We start from the raw sequence: 12,515 nt of genomic DNA, 5'->3' as shown, positions 1-12,515 counted from the left end.
ATCATATTGTGAGGGCTTACTTGCTGCCACGATGCTAGAATATCACCAGAATTTCAAATATCAGCCAAGTCACCCATGGTCGACATGTTTCAGTGAAGCTTCCAGAATAAGAAAGGCAAGGGAACTCTGGTGACTCAGCGGGAAGAAGCTGCGCTGCAATCCCAGAGGCATGAGGTTTGAATCCACCAGATGTTCTGCAAGAGAAGGATGGACAAATGCCTCCCATGTGATTTACTGCCTCTACAAACCCACTAGAAGGTCAGCTATGAGTCAGTTCCGAGTCGAAGGCACACAACAACAATAACAATGAGGAGGAAAGGCGTTCTTCTAAAAATCAGTCAACACACCTCACGTATCACAATAGAACATTTCCCAGTTTCCTTTCTTAAAATGCATTATGAGGAGGGATCAACTGCTGGAAGAGGCCATCATGTTGGCTGACGTGAAGGGCAAGTCTGGCCAAGGAAAATGCTCAGTTAGATGAACAGCTGCCATGACAGATGTGAGCATGTTGGTGATGTGAGGATGATGCAGGATTGGGCAAAGCCAAAGTCCACTTGAGGCCATCCGTCTATCTATCTATCTATCTATCTATCTATCTATCTATCTATCTATTTATCTATCATCTATCTATATGCCTGTCTGTCTGTCTCTCTATCCCTCTGTCTATAAATGACATTTAAAGAAATATATGATCCTAGGTTGGATATTTAACTGGAGAAGTTTCCTATAAAAGACATTATTGGAATGATTAAAATCTGAATGTACATAGATTGTATGTAGATTAAAATCCAACCATTAGTACTTTTTTAAACTCTCCCAAAGATTTCAATGTGTACTTTCAAACCAGCAGAGTCATATATATCTCAAATTTTTAGTCAGTCTCCTGTAAAAAGTATCTCAGGATATTGTAAACCTCTGAAGACAGATGAAAAAGATGGCTTGCTGTAAATCTAACATTTATATACTTTCATGGTAATTAATAAGAATAATGGTTATGTAACTACATTAAAAGAATTGTAGAAGGACTTGAGTAAATAATCCTCCTATGCTATAAGGTTTCTTTTTTCAACATAAATGCTTTATTCTTTTATTTCTTTTAAATGTAAAGAAACTTTGATTATAATTTGTTAAAATAAATTATATTCAAATACTCAAAACATAATATGGGAATGACATATTTTTCCCCCTCACTCAAAATCATTACAACCATAGAATACATCCTTGTTGACCAACAAGATACTTCCTTAACCTGGTATTTGCTGTCTCAGGCATTAATCCTACCAATCACTCAATGATTCAATTACACAAAGGTAAGTGAATCTATTCCATCAGGAGTAACATTTTAAAATATAAAAGTCTTCCTCTATAAGCAAAGAGTTTTAAAAGTATGTAAATTACACTTAAAGTACATCATTGAAAGGCTGAGAATGACCTTTCACTTTAGAATGCATGCATGCACTCTCTCTGTCTCTCTCTCTCTCTCACACACACACACACACACACACACACACACACACGCACGCGCGCACGCAAACGCTTCAACTCAGATGCCCCTACTCTAGCTTGCATTACACAGCACACTGGAGGCTTGTACTTCTACTGTAAAAGAATGAAGCTGGTCCTGGGAGATCCTGGGAGTGGAAGGTGTCTGCGTTGCAGCAGTCTTAACCACATCTCCAGGAACCCTCTGTCCGTCTCCAACCCAATGCCCATGACCACTCTCAGAAAGATGAGATGGTCTTGTGGATGATCTGCATGGCCTCCTGGCTCTCGTCCTCCTTGATCACCAGTGGAGGCACCAGCCAGATGATATCACCGTGGGTCAGCTTGACCAGAAGTCCATGGTCTTGAAGCTGGAGACACACCTTCACAGCACCATAATCTTTGATTTCTTTAATGACAATGGCATTCCATAACCCTTTTCCTCATACAGAAGTAACCACATCAGAAGGCAGCTTCATGAGTTCACATCTCAAGAGGGCACCCATTCTCTCTGCGTTTTCAGTCAGGTTCTCCTCCTCCAAGACCTCAAGGGCTGTGATGGCCACGTGGCCTCTGAGGGTTTCCCACGTAGGTGGAGCCGTGCTCCCTGGGTTTGATGGAGAGCATGACCTCATCGTCACACAGCACTGCAGACAACAGGGTATAGGCCCATGGAGAAGGCCTTGCCAAGCAGGATCACATTGGGCCTCATGTCTTCATAATCGCCAGCCTGCCACCGGTCAGCTCTGGCCAAGCCCGTCTGGATCTCCTCAATGATGAAGAGAACCTGGTGCTGCGTGCAGAGTTCCCGCATGCCCCGGAGGTAGCCTGCTTCACCCTTGATGGGCTCCACCATGAATACAGCCACAGTGGGGTCCTGGAGAGCTCACTGGACGGCAGGCAGATCATTGTAGGGGATGATTTTGAAACCCAGCATGAATGGTCTGAATCCATTATAGCTGGTTGGGTCTGTGCAACTGGAGATGGCAGACATTGTTCTACCCCAAAAGTTTCCAGCTGCAAAAATGATCTTTGCTTAGTACTTGGGCATGCCCTTGACCGTGTAAACCCACATCCAAGCAAGTTTGCAGGCTGTCTCTCTGGCCTCCAAGGCTGTATTCATGGGGAGCACTTTGTGGTAATTGAAAAGCTTTGTGATGTATTCTTTGTATTCTCCAAACACATTATTGTAGAAAGCCCTAGAGGTTAAGGTTGACTTCTCTGCCTGCTGCTTCAGGGCGTCCACTATCTTTGGGTGGCAGTGACCCTGGTTGAAAGCACTGTAAGTGTTCAGGAAATCAAAGTACTTCCTTCCTTCCATGTCCCAGACATAAATCCTTTTTTCCTTTCTCCAGGGCTATAGGCAGAGAGAGGGTGGTAGTTGTGTGCACCATATTTATATTCCTGTTCAAAAATGTAGTTAGAGGATGGAGGGCCTTGGACTGTTTTTGTTTGTTTGTTTTTTGTTGGCGACAGAAACAGCAGAAGGCACTGAAGAATGAAGCCCCCAGCGAATCAGAGACGTAGTCTGTGATCGGGCCACTTTGGAAAGTATCGTGTTCGTCAAGGAGCTTTCTTCACATGGGTCAGGCTTGAGTAAAAACTTTTAACTTGGGATTCAAGGCCCAACTTTAGAGGATCCAGCAGTTCCTGATTGGTGGAAGGGAGTTGGCACCAGGGTGTCCACTGAGCCACTGTAAGGTTTCTTGACCATCCATTCTGTCTTCTTTCTTAACTCCTCAAGAGAAGCTTCAATTTCTAATGCAAAAAGAATGCAAAAAGAAAGAATAAGGTCAAACAGAATACAGTTCTCTTGGCTGTCAGGGCTAACATTCCCTCTATCCTTTCTTCCTTCTGTCTTCTGGCCTAGGAATGCTAGGCATTGTCACCTCCTCCAAGATCAGACCTAATTACTAGCTACATTTCACTATTAAAACAGTACTTCAATTTCTTTCTATTTCCAGGCAAATTGCTGGGAACTATTTCCATTCCCTCACTCCTACTCACCGGTCAGACTGGGAAAGTTGGACAATGAACAAGGAAGAACAAAGAGTGGGTGTCTTCGAATTGTATCATTGGAAAAGAATATTGAGTGTACATGCAATGGACTACCAAAAGAACAAACAACTCCTCCTGGGATAAGATACAGCCAGAATGCTCCTCAGAAGCTGAAATAGTGAGACTTCATCTCACAGACATGAGCCGTGATAACAGGAGGGGCTAGTACATGGATAAAAACACCATGCTTGGCGAGCTCTGGTGGCCTAGTGGCAAGAAGCTGCACTGCAATCCCAGAGGTGTGCGGTTCAAATCCACCAGATGCTTTTGCTGGAGAAGGAGGAACCATCTCCTCCTGTACCAGTCACATCTGATTTGACGGTACACACACACACACACACAAATAATAAAAATTTAAAAAAAATTAAAAAAAACAACAATAAAACACAAAAAAACACACCATGCTTGATAAAGCAGAGCATCAGTTAAAAAGAGACTTTGGACAAGATAACTGACACAGTGAGGATGGCGGAAGACTGGGGAGTGTTCATTCTGTTGTACACAGGATTGCCATGAGTAGGGACTGACTTGATGGTACCAACAACACAAGAGTGCCCTGTAGGCTTCCAAGGTTAGAGATCTTGACAGAAACACACTGCCATCTCTCTGCTGCAGAGCAGTTTGTGGGTTTGAAACACTGATTTTTAGTTATCTCCATACCTTTGCAACCTGTATGCAGAGCAGATTATCCGAGAGGCTGGGCTCTATGAGGAGAAGTGTAGCGTCAGGATTGGTGGAAGACCTATTAACAATCTGCGTTATGCAGATGACACAACCCTGCTTGCTGAAACTGAAGAGGACCTCATGCACTTGCTGCAGAGGGTCAAGGACTGCAGTCTTCAATATGGACTGAGGTTCAATGTCAAGAAGACAAAGATTCTCACTACTGGACCAATTGGTAGCATCAGGATGGATGGCGAAGAGATTGAGATTGTTCACAGCTTCAGTTTGCTCGGCTCCACTGTCAACACTCTTGGCACAAGCAGCCAGGAAATCAAAAAACGTATTGTGATGGTAGAGTCTGCTGTTAGGGACCTCTCTAAAGTACTCAAGAGCAACGGTGTCTCTCTGGAGACTAAGGTGTGCCTGATACAGACCATGGTCTTTGCAATCACTTGTTAATGCATCAGAGAGTTGGACAATGATTAGGGAGGATAGACGGAGAATTGATGCCTTTGAGCTGTGGTGCTGGAGAAGAGTATTGAATGTACCATGGACTGCAAAGAAAACAGATTTGCCCTGGAGAGGGTTAAACCAGGCTACTCCTTGGAGTCAAGGATTCTGGGGCTTCGTCTGACATACTTTGGACATGTTGTAAGGAGAGACAGGTCCTTGGAGAGGGACATCATGCTTGGTAGGGTGGAGGGACAGCGCAGGAGGGGAAGACCCTCTATGAGGTGGATTGATTCAGTGACTAGGGTGATCGGGATGGGTGTGTCGGGGGCAGTGAGATTGGCACAGGATAGAGCAGGGTTTAGGGCTGTTGTACATAGGGTCGCTATGAGTCGCAAACGACTCGACGGCACATAACAACAACAACAACAACAGCTTCTAACAAAGTAGCTCTGGTGGCCTAGTGGTAAGAAGCTGCACTGCAATGCTGAAGGCACGGAGCTTGACTCCAACAGCTGCTCTGTGGGGTAATCTCCCATGGCCATTCTCTTCCCATGTGATTAACTGCTTCTGAAAACCCACCTGAGAGTCAGCTATGGGTTGGTTCCAACTCACCTGAGGATAAACTTTGGGTCAATTCTTACTCAAAGGTACAAAGCAATCTCTTACTTAGCAATGGCTATGAGACAATTCTACTCTGTCATAGGTCATTTTGAGTCTGAATTGACTTGATAAAATACAATTTGCAACTGTAATAACAGTGAAATCAACCCCTGGTGGTGCTGTGGTTAGGCACTTGGATGCTAACTGAAAGGTCCCAGGCATACTAAAGAGGAAAGACGTGGCCGTATGTGTCCATAAAGAGGGAAACTCTATGGGGCAGTTCCACTCTCTCCTGTAAGATCACTATAAATCGGAATCGATGCCATGACAGTGGGTAGAAGAGACTTGGAGCTCTTTCAAAAACCCGGCCCCAGAAAATTGTCACTATTTGGCCCATGTAGCACAGCCTCCACCCATACAGATTTTACAGCCTGGGATCCTAGTGGAGGGTTGCCAGGAGTTGGAATCTACTTAATAGCAACAGGTTTGATTTTTGGGTTTTCAAACTCTGTGGCAACTTCCATTTGCAGAACTTGTCGTTATTGACCCAACAGATCAGTGTGAGCACAGCGCTGTTCTCAAGACACTTGATGGAAAGGACAAGAAACAATCCGCCAGAGACAGCAATACCAGTTTTGGCTGGTGAAAGGCTGATAAAAAAACATAGGAGGAAAAAAATGGAGAGGTGTATGTGTGTGTTTGTGTGTGTGTGTTCGCTCATGCACGCAAGGGATGGGTGAGAAACCCTAAGTATCATCAAGAAATAATCATCAGGAGTGGAATGTGCCCTTTTGGACACAGGACTCTGCAGGACAAAGCTCTTTGATACCAAAGAAAGCCAGACACCTTGAGGTCCCAGGAAATAGTGAGCTTACAGATAAACGCTGGAGGAAACAAGGCTCTCCTCCACCAATGACATGGAGGACAGGGAGGACACAAAAATAGCCTTCCTCAGAGGCTGAATCCTCAGAGCCTAGACTTCTAGGTCCTAAACTCTGATAAATTTCTATTTGTTAAAGAAAAAAAAGAAAAAGAAAACTCAGACGTATTCTTAGGAATGTGGAAGTCCATGGACATTATGTGAGGTCTTGGGCACTCCCAGAAAAAAAAAACCAACAACCTACAAAGCCGTCAAACTTTATCTCTGATGAAACTGTTATTCTAAAAATAAAATAAAGTAAGGACATCATTTAAATATGAGCAAAATAAAACCTCTTAGGAAGGGGCCAGACTGAGAAGAAAGATAGACTTAGGGAAGAGCCCAGAAGAAGAACTTAAAAAAAATTTCAATTTTATACTGGTTTTTATATAAAGATAGTACATTATTTTTCACACTGGATCTTTCCCATTTCCTTCACACACACACACACACACACACCCCTCAACCCACCAAATTGTGAGACCCTTTAATGCCCCGCCTGCTCATCAAAAGAATTTTTAAAAGAACCTGTGGGGGGCGGGGAGTGATGAAGTATGAGGCAGAAATTCAAAGAATATGGTGCCATGGAATATATGAGAAAATAAATGGGTGAAGGGGCGGGATCTCACAATTCACCGAATATTTATTGATTCCCAGCCACTGTTCTCAATCCTTACTTTATCTTGTCTCAAATGGTGTATAAAATTGCAATCCATGGGCGACATTTGAGGAAACTGAAGTTCTATGAATGAGTTTTAGGTACCTGGTCTATGTTGTGGGGCTAGTTAGATGCCAAATCATGATTTGAATTCAAGCTATGTCCCTTCAAAACGAGTTCTGGATGTCTGGGAAGGCAAAAGTGTACAATAGTGCAGAGGGGACCAACAAATAAAGAAGGAAAGTTGCTATTTGGGTTTATCAGCAAGGAAGTTTGTTGAGGACCTTTGTGAAGTAGTAGGACAAGAAGGGCGATTCTAGTGGTTCAAAGAGTTTGTTGTTGTTGTTGTTAGGGGCATGAAGGAAGATCGAAGAAGAAGTGATGCCTTACATGGTAGTGTTGATGAAGAATATTTGGCTATACCATGAACTTCTAAAAGAACAAAGAATCTGTCCTGGAAGCTGTGTAGCTAGATGCTTCTTAGAAACAAGCATGTTATCAGGAAGGACCCAATAGCTGGAGAAAGAAATCATGCTTGATAGACTGTTGACCAAAAAAAGGAATGCTCTCAGTGAGATGGATCGATTGACACAGTGGATGCAACATGTTCAAGCACCACCTGAGTTATGAAGATGACACACAACAGGCAGTGTTTCCTTCTGCTGTACCCGAGATTGCTATGTTGTTGTTGTTAGGTGCCATCGAGTAAACCACCACATATAGCGACTCTGAACAAGGTATCTGAACCCTATCCTATTCTATGCCACCATCATCATCCTTGATATATGCAAGCCCATAAGGTTGCTGCGTGTTGAAACTAACTTGGTGGCACTTCACAACATATTCTCCTTTACAATGAAGCTGTAGGAGTAACTTAAAAAAGCAGGTTAGTCAGGCTTGAAATATAAGCTGACACAGGATCCTAAAACACCATGGTTATTTACTAGCTTCCCCTCCCTTTCCATTTTCCCACCCTTTGTCTCTGAAGCAGTTATCGCGAGAGTCAGTCTTGTGGTCTTGACGGCACCTCCTGCACATGTTCAGGCTGACACACGCAAGCGCACACCCACGCCCACGCCTTGTGCACCGTGCGGGAGCAGCTATGTGGGTCCAGAAAGTGCACCACCTCCTCGCTGTTGGCCTATTTTCTAGCTCTTGAACAGATTATCCACTTTATGTCTTAGTTTTCTCATGTGTAGACATGAATGGAAACAATCTTCGTTCTTAGTTTGTAGAATGTTTATAAAGACGAAATGATAAAATCCCAGTAAACCTTTATGATAGTGCCTGCTATCAACATCACTCACTTGCTGTCATTGAGTTCGTTAGGACTCATAGTGGCCTTTCATTTGGTTTCTGAGGCTGTAAATTGCAAGAGGAGTAGACTGACTATCTTTCTTCCAAGGAGCCACATGAATGGATTTGAATTGCCAGAGATAGGCAACCTCTGTGTTAATGGTTCAACTCATTGTGAACTATGCCACCAGAACTCCTGCAACAACAGAGGATAATGCATTATTAGACTCAAACTCTAACCCTTTAACATAGCATATGAAGTATACCAGTTATTCGGCCGAGCTTTACTTTCAATTCCATCTCCAAAATTTCCCTTACCCACTGCCTTCTTAAAGTGACTCTTGTTATGCACTATAGAGTTGGAACCAATTCATAGCAGACCCGCGAGTGGATTTTCAGAGGCAACAAATTGGATGGGAGAAGATTACTCATCTTTTCTCCTGAAGAGCACCTGGTGGATTTGAATTGTGTGTCTTTGGGTTTGCAGTGTAACTCCTTACCACAAAGCTATCACAGCTCATGTATCTTGAAGTGACTAAAAATGTCATTTCCTTATACACATGAGCTGAACAGGGATATAAGTTTAAAGATTGTGGTGCCCCTGACCCAAGCCATGGTCTTTTCAGTGTTGGATAACAGGAGAAAAATAGTTGCTTTTGAATTACGGTGTTGGAGAAGAGGATTGAATATCCAACAAACTGCAATAAAACGAAACAAGTCTATTTTGGAGAAAGTGCAACTAGGATGTCCCTTTAAAGGCAAGGATGTTGAAATTTTGTTTCACATAATTTGGATACACCATCAGAAGGGGCCAATCCTTGGAAAAAGATAATACTGGGAAAGGTAGAGGGTCAGAGAAAGGCATAACTTCAACAATTAGATTGACACAGTTACTCTAACAAAGAGCTCAAGTATATCAGAGATGGCAGGGATGGTGCAGGATAGAGCAAGGTTTACATCTGTTGTCCACAGGGTCACTATGAGTGGTAGATGACTCAGGTACCTAAATATAGCAACATACATATGAGAATGCAGGATGTTCTTCTCAGTTCTCAATATCCACAGGATGTTCTTCTCAGTTCTCAATATCCACAAATGCTGGTGGGTTTTTTTTTCTCATTTCTCCAGTATACCTAGCAGCTTCTGCCTCAGGGTCTTTGTGCTGTCTGTTCCTGATACCTGGGAGAGCTTTCTAAGACCTTCACACGACTCACTCCATTCATACCCTTACTGCACTATCTATCACTGATTACCATATGCAAACTAACACCTCCATGACAATCCCTTTCTTTACTTTGCTCAATTTTCCTACCACAGCCTATGTAATCAATACATTATTTACTGATTGTTGTTATTTCCTTGTTTCTCCTCTTAAAATGCCAGATTTTTAAAAATTTTCTGTTTTATTTCTAAAATGTATAACGCTTCTGACTTAGGAAAGGTAATACCTTTTGGTGGAGCACATGTAATTAATAAGGAAAATTGGTGAGTTCACCTGGTAAGGTTCAATAATAAAACTATCCTGAGAATTGGATATGTTTTAGATATCTGAAATGACCTCGTAAAAGCAAAAATAGGGCCACCATTGACATGGGGTCACTTTAGCACATTCAGATAAGAGTAGGACACTCCAAATGGATATAAAACAACTGAAGATGTTATTGTTAGATGCCATTACATTGAGTACAACTCATGGTGAATCTATGAACAATAGATCTGAACCCTGTCCTATTTTGTGCCATCCTCATAATCTCTGACACAATTGAGCCCATTGCTGCAGTCACTTTGTCAGTCCATCTGGTTGAGGGTCTTCCTCTCTTTCACTATCCCTCCACCTTTCCAAGCATGATGTCCCTCTCCAAGGAACGGCCTTCCTAGCAACCAAAGTATGTGAGATGAAGCTTCATTATCTTTGCCTCCAAGGAGCATTCTGGCTGCTCTTTCTCCAAGACATATATGTTTGGGTTTTTTTGACAGTCCGTATGATATTCAGTACTCTTCTCTAATGCTGCAGTTTAAAGGCATCAATTCTTTTTCTGTCACCCTTATTGTCCAGTTCTCAAATGCATAGCAAGTGACTGAAAAGATCTTGGTCTGAATCAGACATACCTTAGTCTTCAAACTGATATATTTCTCCCCCATAATTTGGAGAGGTCCCAACTGCAGACTGTTCCAGTGCAATAAGTCTCCTAATCTCCTGACTTCTGGTACCAAGAATGTTGATTGTGGATCCAAGTAAGATGACATTGTTGGCAGTTTCTGTTTTTTCTTCATCTGTCATGATGTTGTCCATTGATCAATTAGTAAGAATTTTGTTTTCTTGATGTTGATATGTAATCCATATTGAAGGCTGTAGTCTTCCACCTTCTGCAACAAGAATTTCAAGTCCTCACTTTCAGCAAATAAGATTGTGTCTACTAATAGTATAGATTTTCACCAGCTCCAAAGACAAAAAGACTTCTCTTGCCTCGGAAAAATCTCTCCAAAAGATTTTGATGTTGTGTTCTTCCCATAATTGGTTGAATATTCCCCTTGTTTCTGAAAAACAACTGTCATCCAGTACACTTACTTCTTGTTGTTGTTAAGTGCTGTCTAGTCAACAATAACTTATAGAGAATCTATGCTGAATTGCTCTGAATCCTGCTCTACCCTGAGACAATCTCACTGTCTCCAACACACCTTGCCTCACTTCCCTAGGTACTGTGTCAGTTCCTCTCATCCAGGATCTTTCCCTCTTGTGCTGTCCTTCCACCCTTGTAAGCACGATGTCCTTCTCCAAAGACTCATCCCTTTTGGCAACATGCTTAAAGTATGTCACACTTCAAAATCCTTAGAGCTCAGCCTCCCAGATAATCTATTCTGCATATAGATGGAAAGGGTAGGGAAATAGGACACATCCTTGGCATATAGCCTTCCCAATTTTGAACCATGCAGTGTTTTCTTGCTCTGTCCTGATGACTTCCTCCTGGTCCAAGTAAAGGTTTCACATAAGCATGAGCAAGTGTTCAGGGATTCCCATTCTTCTCAGAGTTAGTCACAGCTTGTTGTGATCCACACAGTCAAATGCCTTTGCATAGTCAATGAAACACAGGTAGACATTCCTCTGGTACTCTCTGTTTTCAGCCAAGATCCATCTAAACTAGCTACAATATCCCAAGGCCCCTTTTGAACCCAGTCTGCACTTCTGGCAGTTCTCTGTTGATGTGCTGTTTCAGTCATTTTTGGATAATCTTCAGCAGAATCTTGCTTGCATGTGAGGTTAATGATATTGTTCACTAATTTCCATAGTCTGTGGGATCCTTTCTTTGGAATGGGAACAAATATAGATCTTTTCCAGTCAGTTGGCCAGGTAGTTGTCCTCCAGATTTCTTGGCACAACTTGCCTTATATGAAGATCCCTGGTAGTGTTGTGACTAAAAGCATTTGACTACTAACTAAAAGGTTGGTGATTTGAGCCCACCAGCAGTCTGTGTCAATAAAGATGCACAGCCCTGGGATTCTATGGACACTCCTGCTCTGACCTGCAGGGTCACATGAGCAGTAGGGTAGAGAGTACACTGATGTTTTTGCTTTGTCTTTGTTTACTGGTAGCATAGTCCCTAGAGAATTGTGCTGCTGACCCAGAGGCCATGTCTCTCTGCAGGCTGCAATCCACCAACAGCTGTGTGAGAGAGATGGGCAATCAGTCTCTTCTGGTGAAATTTGCTGTTGTTTTACTACTGACTCTACTCACTCTCCAGCAGTTTTCCAGGGGCAACAGGCCACATGGGAGGAGATTGCATGTCTTTCTCCCTTGGAGTAGCTAGTGGATTCAAACTGGGTTCCTTTGGGTTTCCTTATCACTGAACGATTAGTTTTTGTTGTGAACTATCTTGTCGGAACCAACTGATAGCTGACCCTCCAGCTGATTTTTCAGAGGCAGTAAATCACGTGGAGTAGATTGCCTATCTTTCTTCCATGAGACAGCTGGTGGATTCAAACCTTGTACCTTTGCATTGGCACAATTCCTTACCACTAAGACCCCTTAAAAAAAAAGGTACCAGAGCACCTGTGAAATTTGCTATTTCTGAAAACTGGCTGCTATGAGTTATGAGTTAGCTCTGACTCCATGGTAATGAGTTTGAGAAATTTCTTCCTGTTCTTAGTCTTCCTGTAGGAGCTTCTTCGGAAGAATGCAACTTTGCAGCTATAGTTTATGGATACTGGCTTTCAAATGCAGAGTGTTGCACTCATTTTCCATGACAGCTTTGACCTGTAATAAGCAAGTTTTGTGTTCCTGTTTCTCTGATTTCCAGCACTTGCCCTAGCTATTAATGCAGCTTTCTGTTTAGTCTGGAAATAGCCTTTATCTTTTCAAACCCTTGTAAAGAGAGGCTCCAACAT

General features: G+C 42.6%; 1 pseudogene; it reads right to left on the bottom strand.

Moving 5' to 3' along the window:
• Window positions 1–1,724: 1,724 nt before the first annotated feature.
• Window positions 1,725–10,274, bottom strand: LOC102844768 (annotated as a pseudogene).
• Window positions 10,275–12,515: the final 2,241 nt, after the last annotated feature.

This window comes from Elephantulus edwardii, unplaced genomic scaffold (genome assembly GCF_000299155.1).
Source record: "Elephantulus edwardii isolate Elephantulus edwardi_28Jun2011 unplaced genomic scaffold, EleEdw1.0 scaffold00082, whole genome shotgun sequence".
Lineage (NCBI taxonomy): Eukaryota > Metazoa > Chordata > Mammalia > Macroscelidea > Macroscelididae > Elephantulus > Elephantulus edwardii.
The sequence above is the reverse complement of the archived record's forward strand: the minus strand, read 5'-3'. Positions and strand labels throughout refer to the sequence as shown.